The sequence below is a fragment of the Macaca nemestrina genome, assembly GCF_043159975.1.
Source record: "Macaca nemestrina isolate mMacNem1 chromosome 14 unlocalized genomic scaffold, mMacNem.hap1 SUPER_14_unloc_2, whole genome shotgun sequence".
NCBI lineage: Eukaryota > Metazoa > Chordata > Mammalia > Primates > Cercopithecidae > Macaca > Macaca nemestrina.
In genome coordinates, this window is record NW_027257578.1 from 360,257 (window position 1) to 379,602 (window position 19,346).

Below are 19,346 nucleotides of genomic sequence, written 5' to 3' on the forward strand. Positions count from 1 at the left end.
CGTCTACACAGGCGGAGATCCTTGCATCTCACTTCCCGCAGGGCTGACCAGTGGCTAGAGGTGAGACTGGCCAGGCTCGGCCCAACCAAGTCTGGGAGCAAAGGACACTGAGTGAGGGATCCCCGGGGCAACCCTCACTGGCCTGCGGCTCTCCTGACACCACGAGAGAGCTCCAGGAGCTGACCTTGGGTCCTAATGGGGGACACCTTCCTGGCTCCAGGCTGGCAGGGTGGTGTGGTGGTCAGTGTACTGGGCTCTGCGTGTCCGCCTCTACCTGCTGTGTGACGGCGGGCCAGACTCCTAACCTCTCTGTGCCTCTATTTCTTCAATGGCGAACAGGGACACTAACAGCCCCCACATCTGGGCACAGTGGCCTGAAGGTTAAAGGCAAGGGTGGCACGAGACCTACAGCAAGAACTCTGAGCAGGGAGAGCAGGGAGCTGCCCAGAGTTCAATCACCATCTCCCCTCTGGCCACCGAGGAAACCGAGGCTCATGGTGACCTGGCCCAGGTCTGTTGGACTCACAGTCCTTCTCATCCCCAAGATCAGAGGGCTGCAACCAGGGAAGGAGCTGTCCCCTAGACACAGCCCAGGAAGCACACAGGGAAGGATGCCATGGGGACTTCGGTATGTTTTTGCAAAAAAAAAAAAAAAAACATTTATTGCTATTTGAACCCTGCTTTTATGCTTCCATTACCCAGAAAATGAGCTACGGGAGACACCAGGAGAGGCAGGAGATCATCCTCCTTGCACAAAACCCACTCCCTCGGATACTGTCCTCAGCGAGGGTGGCTGGAGGCCAACCAGGGGGCCCACCCGCAGAGTGGCAGAGGAGGTAGGTTGACCCTGTGGACGCTGAGCTCTGTGGCGAAGGTCCTGGCCTTCTGGTAGAAGAAGAGCCACTTCTCGCAGTCCAGGAGGAAGTTGTGGGAGATGGTGGCCGGCCGCGTGTAGATCTTCAGCTGTGCCTTCTTGTTGCCCAGGTCCACGGCGGCTGCCAGTGCCAGCTGGTAGTACCCGGCTGCATCAAACGGATCCTGAAGGGGACAGGTCATGGTCAGCAAAAGGGGGACTCGGTGCCCGTCTTCCCAGAGGCCGTTCCTGTGTCCAGGTCATTCCACATGTCCATCCGATGCTGGCTCACCCCATGAGCCCCGAAGCCTGTGACACTGCTGTGGTCTCAGCTGCAGGAGGTGGGGACGACCCTGACACCCCTGGAAGCCTTCCTGACTGTCCCTACGCCCCACTCACCCCAAGCCTCCTGCCCCAGTGCCACCCTCTCTGCAGGCAGTGGCTGCTTTCCCCATGGACTGAGGTCAGGGCAGATCCTGCCTGCTCTGAGAGTTCCATGCAGGACCCGTGGCTCCAAGCCACAGCAGGGGCACTGCGTTGAGTGACCCAGGCTCCCCTCTGGCCCCTGTCCATGCTGACCATTTCCAGGCCCTCCACGGGCCAGGCCAGGTACAAAACCATCTCACAGGTGTCCTCTCTGGCAATGTTCCCTGAAATATTGACGGAGTGTGACTCCCCAGACATCCACTCCCATTTTCAATGCGTCTTTGGCTCAAACTCACCATCCCTGGGTTGGGATGCCGCCTCCCAGACCTCCTCCTTCACCCTCCCATCCCCCACCCGGCTTCTCCCCAGGCACCTCCTCCACATGGCGGTCACCCAAGGGACCTCTCTAAGACCCATGCCTGGCCTGTCCCTCTTTACCATCTCAAGATGGCTCCCAGGGCCAATGACAGAGTCCAAGATGCAGCAGTCCATTCCCTCACTGCCCCGCCTCTCACACGGAGCAGGGGCGTGAGAAGGCCCCGAGTCACCGCCACCGCTCATCCAACGCCCCCCGGCCCAGCCGAACACTGGACTCTGTGCTGGGTGCATGGTTGAGCCTAACGTCCTTGCTTCCAGTCTGAGGGACCTGGGAGTGAACACTGACCACACAGGGTGGCCCGGGCTGTGGCAGAGGGAAGCCCAGGAGGCCCCAGACTCAGCCGGGTGTGGAAGGCAAAGGCTTCCTGAAGGGGTGGGGGCTTCCCAACTAAACAGGAAGGAGCCAGCCAATGCATATGTCTGTGTGTGTGCCTGTGCATGTGAATGTGCGTGTTTGTGTTCCTGTGCGTGCATGTCCCTGTGTGTGTGCCTGTGTGCATGCCTCTGTGTGCAGGTCTGTGTGTGCGCGCCTGTGTGTGCGTGTGCCTGTGCCTGTGTGCATTTGCGTGTGCATTTCCATGTGCCTGTAGTGAGTGACAGCCTGAGCCAGTAAACACCTAATCCACCCTATTCCAGGGCTCACTCTCATGTGTAGACTAAAGGGGACCCCATTTTAGAGGCAATTGGCAAAGATGCCCATTTACCCCTGCTTCTCTGCCAGCCTTCCAGGTCCCATCCAGCCCGGCTTCTTCTCCCACTCCTCTGGGCCCTGGGTCCAGAGCCTCCTATACATGGAGGAGGGTGTAGCCTTGGAAAGACAGCCGCCCTTGGGGAATTCCAAGGGGGCCTCCCTGTGGGAAGCTGGCCTGTGGTGACAGCATAGTCACGATGAGGCCCAGAGGGCTGTGCATAGGAAGGAAGGCTGTGCATGGGAAGGAGGACTGTGCATGGGAAGGAGGGCTGTGCATGGGAAGGAGGGCTGTGCATGGGAAGGAGGACTGTGCATGGGAAGGAGGGCTGTGCATGGGAAGGAGGGCTGTGCATGGGAAGGAGGACTGTGAATGGGAAGGAGGGCTGTGCATGGGAAGGAGGGCTGTGCATGGGAAGGAGGGCTGTGCATGGGAAGGAGGGCTGTGCATGGGAAGGAGGGCTGTGCATGGGAAGCAGGGCTGTGCATGGGAAGCAGGGCTGTGCATGGGAAGGAGGACTGTGCATGGGAAAGAGGGCTGTGTTACTTGGCGCTTTCCTTTCTCCTGGACAGGCGGAGTGGGCGGCAGGCTTGACCAAGAGAGATAAAGGCCTCTTCTGGGAGGCCCGACCCCCTGGGTACCAGGCGTGCCCCTGAGTGGTGAACAGCGTCCCCCTGGGCCTGACACTTGGCACCTCCCTATCTGGCTGGGACTTGGGAGGCCAAAGAAACCACGTCTGACCACCAGGTGTCGCCAGTACTGGGCGGGGGCCTCCCGGGCAGCCCCAGGCCTGCGGTGGGGTATACGGGGCAGGGTCTTAGGGCTGCCCCAGCTCCTCATGTTGTTCTAAGGCCCCCAAGATCTCGGCCCCTGGACTGGAGTGCCCTGGCCCCTCAGCCCGTAAGGAGCACTGACACGAGGCTGGTGTGATGCTAAGGAGGGGTGGTGCCCGCTGGGCAGATGGGTGGAGACACCACAGGTCTCAGTCTGCCAATCCCAGCTCTCCACCCCTGCAGGGCTGGGGGCAGAGGGAGCACAGCACCTCCCCTCGAGACACACCCGACCTAACAAGGCCTCAGCCTGGCTGGCTGGGGCCCCGCCCCACTGCACCTGCCCTGAGCTGGGGTTTCCCTGTCTGTGAACTCAATGGTAAGACACTGGTCCCACCCCACCCTTCCTGGGTGATGTGAAGATTCAAGGTGTCTCGGGACTCCAGGAAGGAGTTGCTCAGTGCAGGCTGGCACCCTGGGCAGGCTTCCTAGAGGAGGCGCCAAGATTTGGGTTGGATCTTGCAACGTGGATTCAATGTGAGGATGATGGCATCCTCTGAAATGTCACTCTCCCGACCCTGTTTTCTTTGTTAAATGCACCTTGACACTTGACTGTCAAGACTCAGCTTTGGTGTCACCTCCTCCAGGAGGGCCCCGTGACTACAATCCCCCTTCTTTACCCAGAGGCCACCATTGCCCACTCATGTGTCAGCCTCCCTGGCTGGGACTGAGTTCCTGAGGGTGGGGCCTGGCCATCTGGGGAGCTGGGTTTTACCTGCTAACCTTGCCGGCTCCTCCAGCTGGGTGTAGAGCTCCAGGGAGGCCACTGGGCCATTCCTAAGAAAGGCTGGATCCCAGGCCTCTGGGGTCCGGATGGAGATCCCACTCCAAGGGGGCCAGGAACACCCCGAGCCCTGCCCCTCCCCACCCACCTTCAGGTCGTAGAAGATGATGTCACCGAGCACCAGGTACACCTTGACGTAGTAGAGGGTCTCCTCGTCGAACTCCAGCGGCGAGTTGCAGAGCTAAACGGCCTTGAGGTAGAAGTGCTCCCCCAGCTTGCCATGGCCCAGCCGGTGGTGCAGGGCGGCCAGCCGGTGGTAGGCCACACGCTCGTTCGGCCGGTCCCCTGGGGTGCAGGCCAAAGGGACAGGTGTGAGGATGTGGCTCTCTGGGGCAGGGAGGGAACATGCCCCTCAGGAGCAAGTATACAGACCCCCAGGCAGCACACGTGGCTTGTCTCCAGGCACCTGTGGTCACCTGGGCAGCTCTGGCCATTCCCTTCCAGGTTCCCAGACTCACTTTTCCATCTGCAAAGCAGAACTAATAAGGCCTGCGCCTGTCTACTGAGAGGCTTTGGCAAAGTCGGACTTGGATGGCCCAGGTCTGTGCCTACACATAGCCACCTGCCTTTGCTCACTGGTTTTAACCAGGGGAGCCCAAAAGCCATGCAGTGCAGGTGCTCCCGGGCTCCCCGGCTCCAGGCAACCCACAGACATGACATCCGACTCCTCCTGGGTGTGTCATGATCAGAGCCCCCTACCTTGGGGAGTCAGCTGCAAACCTACTGTGTACTGGGCCACGGGGCACAAGGCGCTGGGGCATGTGGCCTGCTTAGGGTTCCCTGTCTCTGCAGGGGGACAGACGACCCTGGCACAGCACCAGGGGATGCACGGCCTTAAGGGGCAGACTGCTGGAAGGGGAACTGGGATTTTATCAGCCAGAGAGCCGTGTGGTTGATGAGGGTGGGAAGGGTACAAGAGAAAGGGAATGTGCCACTCAGCCTGACACATACAGGGACCAACGAGATGCCTGGGATGTCTGGAAGGCAGAGGGCACACTGGGCGGCCCTTGTGGTCAGCAGCGGGAACAGGCAGAGGAAGCAGAGCTCAGTCAGACAGGGAGCTCTGCACTGCATGAGAGACCTCGGGCTGTGCCCCACAGCCGGACGGGGAAGCCAGTTGGGCAGAGCTGCCTGCCTGGACAGGAGACCAGGAAAATCCAGTAGCTGTTTCAGCTCCTGGCCTGCAGACCTGGAGGCTGGGCTCTGGCAAAGTGTGGGTCCTGGCAGGGCGGGGGCTCAGGGGACGCACCCACAGTGATGCTGAGTGCTAGGGCCATGTAGGCAAACTCCAAGTCCTCCTGGGGCTCCTCCAGTGTGGCCAGCAGTGACACCAGCTTGTTGCACAGCTGTAGCTGCAGCTCCACCTTGCGGTTGCCCGTAGTCACTGCCAGGGGCAGGGCCCGGTCCTACCACACAGGCAGGTGGGGTCAGGTTTCCCGCAGCACCCACCTTGCCCAGCGCCCTCCTCAGAGCTCAAACACGTGCTTGGAGCTTCCCACACCCCAGCTACCCCTGCACCTCGACACAGCTCTGTGCTCTGGGATAACACACAGTTCAGACATCCAAGTTGGGGGCTGAAGAGTCACCTGAGGCCCATCCAGCTACACTCGACAGCCTCAGACCAGCCTCTCCCACCTGGGTACCGGAGGTCTGACTGGGGGGAGCCAGCACTCCTCTCTGCTCTAAAAACACCACATTGATCTGTGCCCAGGGCTGAGCCACACCGTGAGCTCAGAGGAAGGGAGAAGCCGTCCCACTTCGGGGTGTATGCAGACCTGGGTCTCCCACTGATATGCTGTGTGTCCTTTGGCATGTCCCTGTGCCTCTCTGAGCCTCAGTTTCCTCATCTGGAAGATGGGGACAGGACTTCCCACTCAGGGTTGCTTGAGGTCATCAGGTACAAGGGGAGAGCCATTGTCACGTCCAGGCCCCGAGCGTTTGTCCCAGGCAGGGGCATGGTCAATATCATTCCCGGTGAGACCACTTGGAAACTCATCATGTGCATGGGTGGCCCTGCCTCCATTTGGGAGGCCTCTACCCTGCCACACCTGTGCCTCAGCCCTCCAGGTGCCCCACTGAGGCCCACCCACATCAGCCCACAGGCAAGCTCACCCGGTAGAAGGACATGCCTTCCTCCCGCTCCCAGGCCCCATTGAAGAAGATGTCTCCAGCTGCCTCAAACAGCTCCAGCCCCAGGTTGAGGTTGCCTGTGTACAGGTCCACATTCTGTGCCACCTGAAAGGAGACAGAAGTTCCCTCAAGACCCACACCTAGCGAGGTGGCTACGCGCACCTTTGCCAGGCTCCTTCCTCTCACACAGTACAGGTACACTTGAGCATTTTTCAGACCCTGTGCATTAGGGCTGCCCCCACCACTGGCATGAGGACAATGAACTGATGCTCCTGAGTGCCAGGAGGTGACTGAGCAGCTGCAGCCCAGGAGCCCGACACCTGTGAATCCTACCAACAGGGCTAGCCCTAGCCCACTCCCTCTGCACTCAAACCAGTCTCCGTGGCCCCCAGATTGCTGGGAGCCTAGCCCCTGGCTCCTTTCTGCGTTGCCACATCCCTGCCACATCAGCAGTGTTTGTGGGTGCGCCTGGTCCCCTCTTGGCCATGAGCTCTTCTTCCCTCTCCTCAGCTCAAGGAGGTATATAGCAGGTGCTCAATAATGAAAGCTTCATCAGGCTCGTGGGCTTCACAATTTGTTCCAGATCACACTGTGTTTGGGAAAGCCTCTGAAAACAGCCACTATGATAGATTCATTTTATAAGGAGATGTGCCACATGTCGCTTGGAGCAAGTTCTTCTGTGTGTTAATTGAGTGGTCACATTATTTGAGCATGTGCTGTATACCAGCAGGTGCTGTGCACTGTGGGGGGCCGCGCCTCTGCCCTCAGGGAGAAGATGCTGGCCACCGGGGGAGGATGTGAGGGAACCAGTTGGAGGGAGGGACAAGGCACACAACAGGTGCTCAGCAGTGGCTTAGGAATGAGTGGATGGATGGATGAATGGATGAGGAGATGTAGACACATGGATGGATGGAAGGGTGTGTGGATAGATGGATGGATGGATGGATGGATGGATGGATGGATGGATGGATGGATGGATGGGTGGGTGGGTGGAATGATGTGTGTATGTATGTATGCGTGGGTAGATAATGTATGGATGGGTGGAGGGTAGATGATGTATGTACATGTGGATGGATAGATGGTGGATAGACGAATGTATGGATAAACAAATGGACAGATAGATGTATGGAGGGATGGATTAATAGGTAGATAGGTGGGTAGATGGATGAATGATGGATGGATGAATGGACGAACAGGTGAATGGATGGATGGGTGAAAGGATGGATGATGGATGGATGGATGATGGATGGATGGATGGGTGAATGGATGGGTGGATGGATGATGGATGGATGGGTGGATGAATGGATGGATGATGGATGGATGGAAGGATGAACAGGTGAATGGATGGATGATGGAAGTATGGATGGATGATGGACGGATGGATAAATGGATGGATGATGGATGATAGATGATGGATGGATGGATGGATGGATGATTGATGGATGGAAGGATGAACAGGTGAATGGACGGATGATGGAAGGATCAATGGACGGATGGATGGATGAACAGATGAATGGATGGATAGACCGGTGAATGGGTGGATGATAAAAGGATGGATGAATGATGGATGGATGGAAGGATGAACAGGAGGTGAGCGGATGGATGATGGAAGGAGGGATGGATGATGGATGAATGGATATATGGATGAATGGACAGATGGATGGATGGAAGGATGAACAGGAGGCAAGTGGATGGATGATGAAGTATGGATGATAGATGCATTCATAATGGATGAATGGATGGATGGATGGATGGATGGATGGAAGGATGGATGGATGATGGAAGGATGGATAGATGATGGAAGGATGAATGGATGGATGGATGTACAGATGAAAAAGTGAATGGATGGATACACGGGTGAATGGATGGATGATAAATGGATGGATGAACGATGGATGGAAGAATGGACACGAATGGATGATGGATGCATGGATGGATAAATGGATGGATGGATAAATGGATGGATGGATAAATGGAAAGATGGATTGATGGAAGGATGAACAGATGAATGCATGGATGATGGAAGAATAGATGGATGGATGGATGGATGAAAAGTGAATGGATGGATACATGGGTGAATGGATGGATGATAAAAAGATGAATGATGAATGAATAGATGGACAGGTGAATGGATGGATCATGGATGGATGGAAGATGGTTGGATGGATAGAAGGATGAACAGCTGAATGGATGGATAATGGAAAGATGGATGGAAAGATGGATGAAAGGATGGATGGATGGAAGGATGGAAGGATGGAAGGATGGATGGATGAATGGATGGACGAACAGGTGAATGGATGGATGAAGAAATGAATAGATTAATGAATGATGGATGGATGGATGGATAGAAGGATGAACAGTTGGATTGATGATGGAAAGATAGATGGAAGGATGGATGGATGGATGAACAGGTGAATGGATGGATAAAAAGATGGATGGATGATGGATGATGGATGGATGGATGATGGATGGGTGGAAAGACGAACAGATGAATGGATGGATGATGGAAGGATGGATGGATGGATGGACCCACAGGTGTATGGGAAGATGATGGAAGAATGGATGGATGGATGATGGATGGATGGAAGGATGAACAGGTGGATGGATGATGGATGGATGGATGGACAGATAGATGGATGATGGAGGGATGGATGGACGAAGGGATGGATGGATAGATGATGGATGGATGGACGGAAGGATGGATGATGGATGGATGGATGATGGATGGGTGAATGGAAGGACCCACAGGTGTATGGGAAGATGATGGAAGAATGGATGGATGAATGGTGGATGGATGGATGGAAGGATGAACAGGTAAATAGATAGATGACGGAAGGATGAATGGATGGGTGGATGGACAGGTGAATGGATGGATAGACGGGTGAATAGATGGATGATAAAAGGATGGATGAATGATGGATGGATGAAAGGACAGATGGATGGATGATGGATGGATGGCTGGAAGGATGAACAGGTAAATAGATGCTGGAAGGATGAATGGATGGGTGGATGGACAGAGAGTGAACAGCACAGGGGTCCTCCTGCATCCCTTGCCACCCCCCTGATGTACAGGTCCACCACCTCACTCTGTCGCAGGATGTAATAGATCTTCCCTGCTTGCAGCCAGGCATGTGCCTCCTTCTCTTTCTTCTGGAGGTCAATGAAAATTCCCAGACTTCGTTTGGTGTAGTCCAGAGAGGATTTGTAGGCCCTGGAATCACTGGAATCAGACACAGGTGTCAGAACAAGGGCTCTCATCCTCCTGGAACCAGTCTGCCTCCTCTCGTGGGTCTGGTGACAGATGAATCTGGAATGTGGGGACTGGGAACGGCCCTCTTGTATGTGCAGTGTTCTGCCCTTCCCAGGCTGCTGGGAGGGCCAGGGTGAACACACACGGCATGGAAAAGATGAAGGACATCCTTCCAAGGGAATCGAGCATCATGCTGCCCTGTGGCAGGAGGAATGTGCTAGTCCATCTCCCCTGCCTCCCAGACATGGCCTGTGTCTTCTCCAGACGCACCAAGAGCCGTTAGTGTTCAGAGGCTATCTAGGCCGATGGTTCTCAAGGTGTGCAGGCATCACAGTCACCCGGAGGCCTGTCCTTATAGCTTGCTGGCCCTGCCCCCAGAGCTTCTGGCTCCACAGGCCTGGGGCAGGCCCTAGAACTCCCACTTGCCACAGGCTCCTAGGTGACATGGATGCTGCTCTGCTGGTCCAGGGACTACACTTTGAGAAGCATGGCTCTAGCACACTGACCCATTTTCCTTCTGTGAACCTGAGGCCAAGACTGGAGCCAGTCTCCCGGGTCCCCATGGAATCTGGCCCCTTCCCTGCTCTCTCAGTAAGTCCAACACTTGAGGGGCTGTGACTGCAGCAATGTCACCAGGCCCTGTGGGTGGGGTGGCCAGGGCCATGGTTACCCCACCAGGTCAGCATGCTCGGGGGAAGCCGAGTGGGCCACATATGGGACGTGAGACCTTGAAACCCTGCCCCGGGGAAGCAGGTGACACAATTGGCTCTGTCTTCTGTGGGAGAGAAGCCACAGGTGGCTGCTGTGGTCACATTTAAGGGGACAGATGAAGGCCAGGAGTGAAGACTCGGGGCAGGCAGAGGTCAGATGACAAAGGCCACCATAGTAGGAAGAACAGCCCAGAGTGCACGTACTGCCTCTGCTGGGGTTGAGATGACCTTTGACCCAACAAGAGAGACTCAAGCTGGGACTCACAAGCCAGCAGCAGCCCTGGGATGACCCCAGACCCACCAGCTCAAAGCATCTGATGCCAAGGAACCAAATGATCCAAAGGAAAGGGGCTGAGGAGGCCCTGGGCCAGCTTCCCTGTGCCCCCCTCCCTGCCACCCCAACCCCCTTGCACCCCTCCACACCCCCACCACTGCAAAGCCAGTCCTCACCACTAGGTGCCCAGGGACAGGTAGAGCTGACTGGTGGTCTCCAGGAGCTGCCCTCTCCAGCACCTGGTCGGCCACCTCGCGGGCAAGGGAGAGCTGGAACTCGTGGTAGATGACACACTGGGTCTCGCTGGGCATGACGACGCTGTAGAAGTAGCACAGCCGCTGGACGGCCCGCTGCTGGCCTGGGCAGAAGACAAAATGGAAGACGTCAGCCTCCCAGCATCGAAGCGAGGCTGGCTGGGTCCAGAGGCCCCTGCTCTGTGCTTGTCTCTTTCACACCTCTGTGAACCTGGGCCCCATAGGCGGGGAGCCTGGGCTCAGACAGGCCATACACCTGTGCAAGGGCAGGCGCCGAGCACACCGTGACATGGGCACAGGTTGGTGCACATGCTCATGGTACAGGCCGGCCTTCTTTACAACTCCCAGGGCCGAGGTTCTGGCCAGGCTCGGCCCCTGCACCAGGCCATCTATTTCTGCTTCACAAAGCCCCTCTGGCCAGGACCAGGGCCACCTTCAGCCTGAGGTGATGAGACCAGGGACACAAGTAGCCCCTGTCGCAGATGGAACCCTGAGAGAGCAAAGCCAAGCATCACGTCTGCCACACACGGCATCATGTTGGGGGAATGGGGTTCAAAGCCGGCCCCTGGCATTTCCACACATGCTTCTCTCATGCAACAAGGCTCCAAACCCACAGGCTCACTGGCCTCTCCCAAAGCCAGGGCGCTGGGAACGGTGGAAAGCTTCTGATTTTCTAGTGTCAGAAACATTCCGAAGATTAACAAAGGAAACCAGGTATGCCGAATGGACATCTGTCACACACGCCCCCCAACAACAGCTGAATACACAGTCCTCTTGAGCGCCCATGGGACATTCCCCATGACAGACCATGTGCCAGGACACAAAATGAGCCTCAGTGAAGGGAGAAGGACTGAGACCAAAGCACAGGTGTTCTTCAGCTGTACTGGCACGAAACTGGAAATCGACAGTGAAGGAAACGTGGGAAATTCAAAAATATGTGAAAACTACACACTCCTAAACAACCAGTGAGTCAAAGAAGAGACCATCAGGGAAACTGAAAATTAATTTGAAAAGAATACAAACAAATGCACAGCCCGGGCCAGCACGGTGGCTCACACCTTTCATCCCAGCACTGTGGGAGGCCGAGGTGGGAGGATCGCTTGAGTCCAGGAGTTTGAGATCAGCCTGGGAAACATGGTGAAACCCTGTCTCTATAAAAAAAAAAAATACAAAAATTAGCCGTGTGTGGCGGTGCACATCTGTAATTCCAGCTACTCAGGAGGCTGAGGCATGAGAATGACTTGAACCTGGGTAGAAGTTGCAGTGAGCCAAGATTGCACCACTGCACCCCAGCCTGGGCAATAGAGCAAAACTTTAAAAAAAAAAAAAAAATAGCACAGTGTATCAAAAACACCAAGATGTAGCTAAGGCAGTGCTGAAAGGGAAATTTATAACTGTAAATGTCTACATTCAAAGGAAGAAGAAAAATCTCAAATCAAAAGCCTAACTTTCCACCTTGAGATCAAAACTAGAAAATGAACTAAACCCAAAGTGAATAAAAGGAAGAACATAATAAACGTGAGAGTGGAAATGGGAAGTAAAAATACAGAGAATGGAAAAACAAAAGAGATAATCAACAGAACCAAAAGTGGGTTTTTTGAAAATAATAACAAAATTGACAAATCTTTCACCAGACTGACCAAGAAAACAAAGATGGGGCACAAATGACTAAAATCAGAGACTGAGCACCATGGCTCACGCCTGTCATCCCAGCACTTTGTGAGGCCGAGGGGGAAGGATCACTGAGGCCAGCATTCAAGACCCCCCTGGGAGAACATGATGAGACCCCATCTCTAATAAAAATAAACAAACAATTACAAACCCAAGTTTCTAAAATCAGAAATGAAAGAGGAAACATGATTGCCGACCTGACAGAAATAAAAGGATTCCATGAAAACACTACGAACAATTGTACACCAAGAAGCCAGACCATCTAGACACAACAGCCAGACTCTTAGAAGGACACAAACTACCGAAAGTGACTCAAAAATGACCCCAAGGAAGCATGTGGGGTATCAGCCCCGCCCTCGGTCTCCCCGACCGTTCAGCTCAGGGTGGGGAGACAGGGAAGCATGATCCCCGTTCCCTGGCCTGCATTTCCAAGTCTGAATCCCCCAGCACCCAGGGGAGGGCCTCGTAGGAGGAGGTACCACAGGCTATTGTGCCAGGAGCCACCGGAGGCTGCAGTGGGGACTGGGGCTCTGGGTTCCTGGAGGGTCTCCTTCCAGTCAGAGAATGTCCCTGGGGAAGAAGCCTGGGTCTGAATCCCCCAACCTTCCTTGGGCAGATGTGTGGGACCGGGGCCCCTTCACACGGTCCTTTCCAAAATCTCATCACTCCTAGGGCCAAGAGTGGGTGCCAGGCCTGTGCTGGGAAATGAGCAGATTCAGATTTGGGCACAGGCCCTGGAGTTCTGGTCCAGGCCACAAGAGGCACCTCTGAGTGGTCTCACTATGCCATGACAAAGCGCTGCAAGGCAGAGGGGACTCAGCAGTATCCCTTGTCTCAGCCATTTCCCTGCACTCAACTTCCTCATCTATTCTCTGCGGCCTAGATTTCGGACAGCCCTGCCCAGCTACTGTCCGTTCACTGCTCGGTCTGCACTGACTGTTCGATAGTACTCCGTGGCTCCCCAGTGCTCTTGGGGAAAAGGCCAAGCCACAGCCTGAGGCCCCAGGCCCTGCTTAGCTCTCCAGAAGAGCTTCTCACCATCCAGCACCCAACCCACCCACTCCCAACTCTGCACCTCCCTGCATAAGCCCTGCTCACTCACCCCACTCACACCCCACTCATCTCCGCTCCCACTTCCGTTCACTCACCCCCACTCACACCACACTCATCCCCACTCACACTCCCGCTCACTCACCACCACTCACACCCCACCCATCCTCGCTGACTCACCCCCACTCGCTCACCCCTGGGCCTTCACACAGGCTACACCATCAGCCCCTCATCCACACCTATTACTTGACTAAATCCTCTTAACCCTCTGGGCCCAGACTAAAGAGGCTTCCCTAACCCGGGGCCAAGTGCTGCCCCGCCATCACGCCACTCACCCTTTTGTGGCTTCTCTGGCCTGAAGCTCACATTCCCACGCTCAGCACCTCCCTCCCGAGGACCCCACAAGCCCCTTTTGTGGGTGGGGCCTGGCACACTCAGCACGAGCTGCTTTTGCGTGAACTGCTCTGTGGCTTTGGGCAATCACCCGCCCCTGTGTCCTCTGTGAAGTGGGATGACCGGTGCACAGGGCTGCCGAGATACCAAGCAAACACAGGCACAAGAACTGGCGTTCAGGGCCTAGCTCATGGAGGGGCCCCAAGTCCTAGCTCAGCACAACATGCCTTGATCCAAGGGTTATGTCTAGGGATTCCCAGCACACAGGACTTTCCGTGCTCAAGGCAGGATGGTCCCTGGGCAAACCAAGAAGAGCTGCCTGCCTCAGTAGGGTACAGAGGGCCTGGCCCTGCATGGGAACGGCCTGTCTCCAGGGCGTTTGCCAACATCTGCTGCTGGCCATGACTCAGCGCTTTCGATAGTGGGAAAACCACCACTTGTTTCCGAATCACAAACCCCAGGTGTGCCCTGACCCAAGTGGCCCCAGAAGGCTCACAGGAGGAACTGGGGCACTCACTCTCCACGTGGTCCATCTCCACGGCCACCAGAAGGACCCACTTGTAGTAGCCCTTGCACTGCTGGGCCGGGCCCTGGTGGGTGAAGAGGTGGCCCAGGAGTATGTGGGTGAAGTCCCGGCCACACTCCCCACAGGGAAGCCTCGAGAACAGACGTACAGCCTCCAGGAGGTAGTGCTGGGCCAGCTGGTCCCAAAGTTGGCCAGCAACACTGCCTGGTTCCTCCGCTGGCCCAGGTCCCAAGCCACCGGTAGTGCGTGGTAGTAGCCCTTGGCTGCCTGCCTCGTCTGTCCCGTCCTCTTCAGAGCCACGGCCACCAATGTTGGCAATCACACCCTCCTGGTCCTCGCTGACCACCACTGCATCCTGGACAGACTGCAGGATGTTCAGGGCCACCAGGCTCTGCCTATGAATCACATGCAGCCAGGCCAGGGCCACCAGGGGGTCCACGATGGCACGGACTCCGGCAACAGCACAGGCTTCCACCGCCTGCGTCATGAAGGTGATGGCTGGGCCATGGTAGCCATGGTGGCTGTATGGCTGGGCCAGGCTGGCGTGGAGAAGGCCGCGCAGCGCCTGGCCTGTGCCCGGGGTTAGGGAGGCCAGCGCTCGCCTGAGGTAGTGGGCAGTCTGGGTGGGGAGGCTCTGGGGCTGGAGGGCGTTCTGGGGCACCAGGTTCACGTTCCTCAGCGAACCAGCCAGCGAGTCCTGTGTCCTCAATGAGGCCACCTTGACACAGCTCAGCACCAGGTGGGGCAGGCACTCGCGGCTGTAGATGTCAGCCAGGAGTAGGCAGCAGTCTGAGAGCCACGCAGCGTCTGGGGCTCCCGAGTCCCTGTGCAAAAACAACAGCTGCTCTAGGAAGGGCAGGGCCTCCTCAGGCTGCTTGAGGTGCACGTGGTGCCTGGCCAGCAGGAAGCAGGCCCGGGCCTAGGCCTGCTGGCTCTGGCCACCCACCGCCCACTGCAGCACCAGCTGCAGGAGCTCCCCGTCCGCCTCGGTGCTGCAGATGTGGCCAGGCGTCCCCAGGGGCAGGGCCATGGCTCTGGGAACCACCTGTGTACACTTCTCCCGGTTCTGCTTCCAGTAAATGCCGGCCAGGTTGGCGTACACAGCCACCACCAGGAACAGGTCCCCGAAGCTGCCCTCCGGGGCCCCCAGTGTTTCCTCCAAGTACACCTGGGCCTGGGACAGCTTGAGCCTCCTGCTGCACAGCAGCCCCAGGAGGAAGCAGAGCCTGGCCAGGGCCATGAGGAGGCCACTTTTCTTGGCCGCCCCTCAGGCCTGTGCCAGGCGCCCAGTCAGCTCCTACTCGTCGCTAAAGCTGCTGAACATGCTGCTCAGCCATGGCAGCGCCAGGTTGTACAGGCCACAGAAGCTGGCCTTGAATCCAGAGCTGTTCAGGAACAGCAGCAGTGAGCTCAGGGTCTCTGGATCCTCCCAGTTGTCCTCAGCTTCCAAGTAGAAGGAGGGCTCCTCGGGGTCCTGCAAGCTCATGTTGCTGGATGCTACACAGAGACCCCAGGACGCTGGTTCCTGGGGGCAGCCTGGGCAGGTCTTGCATTGTTCCAGAACATTCTTCACCTTCGGCAGGGTCTCCTGTGGCTCCAGGCCCAGGCAAGGTGGAGGTATTTCTGCAAGTCACAAAAACACCTAGACAGATTAGAGTCCAACAGTGAGTCCTTGGTCCACTTGGGGCAGGATCCCTGCATCCCCGTCCTCTGTGTCCCTGGCGCAGCTTGCCATGAGCCCTTGAGAATTATGCGCAATGCAAACCCAGGGTCTGGAGCACGTACGATCTCCGGGGACACAGAGAACACGCAGGCCCGTGGCCCGACTCTCCTACAAAATCACCCTCCTGTCCTGCTTTGTCGCCACCTCACAGCATGGTTTTAGGAGACTATGTCAGCTCAGTGATCCCTCAGAGATGCCTTTCCCTTTAGATAGAATCAAAGCCTTCTAACTGGACCCATGTATATGCAGCACTACAACTACAAATGTAACTTTTGTCAGCATATTGGGCCCCCCGGTGGGGTACAGGAATCCATGAAATCCTCAACAGCCAATCAGAGCTATTGATCAGCTCAAAAGCTGCTATGCAAAATTGGTAAAGCCACCGACGGCACAGGACAGGGGTGTTGTACCCATGTACCCAGCTCCGTGCAGGGAAACGGACCATCCCTGCAGGAAGGATGGGAAAGCTTCCAGGCCCCTGTGGCCACCTTCACCTTGGATGGTCTGAAAACCTGAAGCCCTCGGTTCCTAACAAAGGCCAGCCTGCTCAAGCAACCCACTGGTGCCTGCTGGCTTTGGTGGATTCCTAGCCAAAGCCCCCTCCCAGAGGTGAGCAAACAAGCGCATTTCCTGTTGGAAAACCTGGGATGAAAGGAGGCATTACTGGGAAGGAAAAAACCTAGATTTAAACAGACCCTCTGTTTCAAGCTCACTTGCAAAAAATATTTTCAATACAAACTGCCTCCTTATTCATCTGTAAAGCCTTGGCATTAAAAAAATAAATAAATATGATTTAGAGGCAAATGTGACTTGACTACACTAGATGAGCTAAGAAATCTCCCCCACCCGGCAGAGGCCCACAGCCCCTCCCAGCCACTACCCTGGCCTCCGGGGCAGCTGGAGAGCCACGTGCCTTTGCTCCAGAGACTTTGGCAGAGGGTGGAACCACCCCCTCCCCGAGGCAAACATACAACAGCCTTCCATTCCCCACTGGCTTCCCGGGCCTCCTGTGGGACCTTGTGCCTGCATCCCGAATGTACTGGGATGGATCCCATTCCCAGGGAACTTCCAAGGGCCCTTGGTGCATTCACATCACCAGGCTGTCCACATGCGGACCCTGTGTGAGGGGAAGCGACAGAGCCTCAGAGGGGAGACGGGAGAGCCTCCCTGAATCAGCCCCTCAGGAAGGAGCAGACCCTTCAGGGACCTCAGTTGAGGCCCCTGCAACCTAAGGCTCTGAATTCTGCTACCCGCTGAGGGCTGTGTGGCCTCCCATCTCTGAGGCAGAGCACAGGGCAAGCTGCAGCTTCTCCAGGTCATGAAAAAGGAACCCACAGCTACATGTGGGCCCCAGCAGTGGAAAGGATGCCCCACCTCGGTCGGGGACCAGGCGGGGGTCAGCATGTTCATTGGAAGAAGTGTGGGACCCCACAGCCTCCAGTGCCAGAGTAGACGGGAGGTTCAGGCCCACCTTAGGCGATGTCCCCCAAGCCCCCAGCCCGCACCACAGAGGGGTGACTGTCGCATCCAATGCCCACTGTACTCAGCTCTGTCCCCTCCTCCGGCATTACCCCAAGGCCCAACGCATAACCAGAGGAAGCCTGAGCCACTGGCAAAACCCACCTTGTTCCTGCGGCTGCTCGGTCACAGCTTCCTCTACTGAGTCTGCCAAGGGAGAAAAGAGAAGCAATGAACACCCCCAGACAGCACCTCTGGGCCCATGTCAGGTTGAGCTGGTGTCGGTGTTGCAGGGTGAGAGCATTGCAGGGTGCAAGGGTTGAAAGTCACATCATCCTCTTCCCTCCTGGATCATGGGAACAACATCACTGTGCGGTGTACACTTTCTGCGATATTGGGAGTAACATCGTCTTCTGTGCCTTGGAATATTAAGGACAATATCACGGGGGGCGTGTACATCTTCTGCAATATTGGGAATAATATTATCCTCTCTCTCCCTGCATACTAGGAAAGATATCACAGAGTATGTGTTCACCTCCTGCGATATGGGGATTAATACCATCTTCTCCCCTTCCAGATATCAGGAAGAGTATCACATGGCGGTGTACGGCGTCTGCAATACTAGGAGTAATATCAACCTCTCAGCCTTGTAATATTAAGAAGAATATTGGCCGGGCGCGGTGGCTCACGCCTGTAATCCCAGCACTTTGGGAGGCTGAGGCGGGCGGATCACAAGGTCAGGAGATCGAGACCACGGTGAAACCCCGTCTCTACTAAAAACACAAAAAATTAGCCGGGCGCGGTTGTGGGCGCCTGTAGTCCCAGCTACTCGGGAGGCTGAGGCAGGAGAATGGCGTGAACCCGGGAGGTGGAGCTTGCAGTGAGCCGAGATCGCGCCACTGCACTCCAGCCTGGGCGACAGAGCCAGACTCCGTCTCAAAAAAAAAAAAAAAAAAAAGAAGAATATCACAGGGTGGATGTACACTCCCTGCCATATTGGGAGTAACATCAGCCTCTCCTCTCCATGGATATTAGGAATAATATCCCAGGCTGGGTGTACGCCTCCTGCTCTATGGGGAGTCATATCATCCTCTCCCTTCCAGGATATTAATAACAATATCACAGGTTGGGTGAACACAGCCTGCGATACTAGAATTATTATCATCCTCTCCCCATCCGGATACTAGGAACCATATCACAGAAGAGCTGTACCCTCCCTGCGATATTGGGAGTAATATCATATGCTTCTTCTGTGAATATTAGGAGCAATATCACCGGGTGGCTGTCCATTCATTGTTATGTTGGGAGTCATGTCATATTCTACCCCTCTCAATACTAGGATCAGTGTCACAGGGTGAGTGTACACCTACTGTGGCATTAAAACTAAAATCATGCTCTCTGTCCCTAGATATTAGGAACAACATCACAGGTAGGTGTTCACCCCCTGCAGTATTAGAAGCAATAATATGATTAATTAGTAAACATCAATCATCGATTTTAATAATTATCAGGCTAGTCTCGAACTCTTGACCTCAGGTGATCTGCCCGCCTCAGCCTCCCAAAGTGCTGGAATTACAGGCGTGAGCCACGGTGCCCAGCCAACACTTCTTGACATCCCTTTTTGGACCTCAAATTTAGCATGCCGAAAACACACTTTTGATTCCCACTGCTATAACCCACTCCTCCCATAGTCTTCCCGATCCCAATAACAGCATCTCTAGTCTTCCAGTTACTCAGGCCAAAATCCTTGACATCATCCTTAAAACTTCTTTTTCTCTCTCTTGTCATCCAACCCATTTAAACTCTCCTTTCAAAATATATGCCAGACCTAACCACTTCCCACCTTCCTCATCATTTCCAACCAGGTCCAGCCCTCATCATAGCGCTCTGGGTTACTGCAAAAGCCTCCCAATCGCCAGGCACACTGGCTCACGCCTATAATCCCAG

At 55.7% G+C, this 19,346-nt stretch overlaps 1 pseudogene; it reads right to left on the reverse strand.

The window, feature by feature from the left end:
- Positions 1-627: 627 nt before the first annotated feature.
- On the reverse strand, positions 628-17,661 carry LOC139361175 (SH3 domain and tetratricopeptide repeat-containing protein 1-like; annotated as a pseudogene).
- Between the last annotated feature and the right edge of the window lie 1,685 nt (positions 17,662-19,346).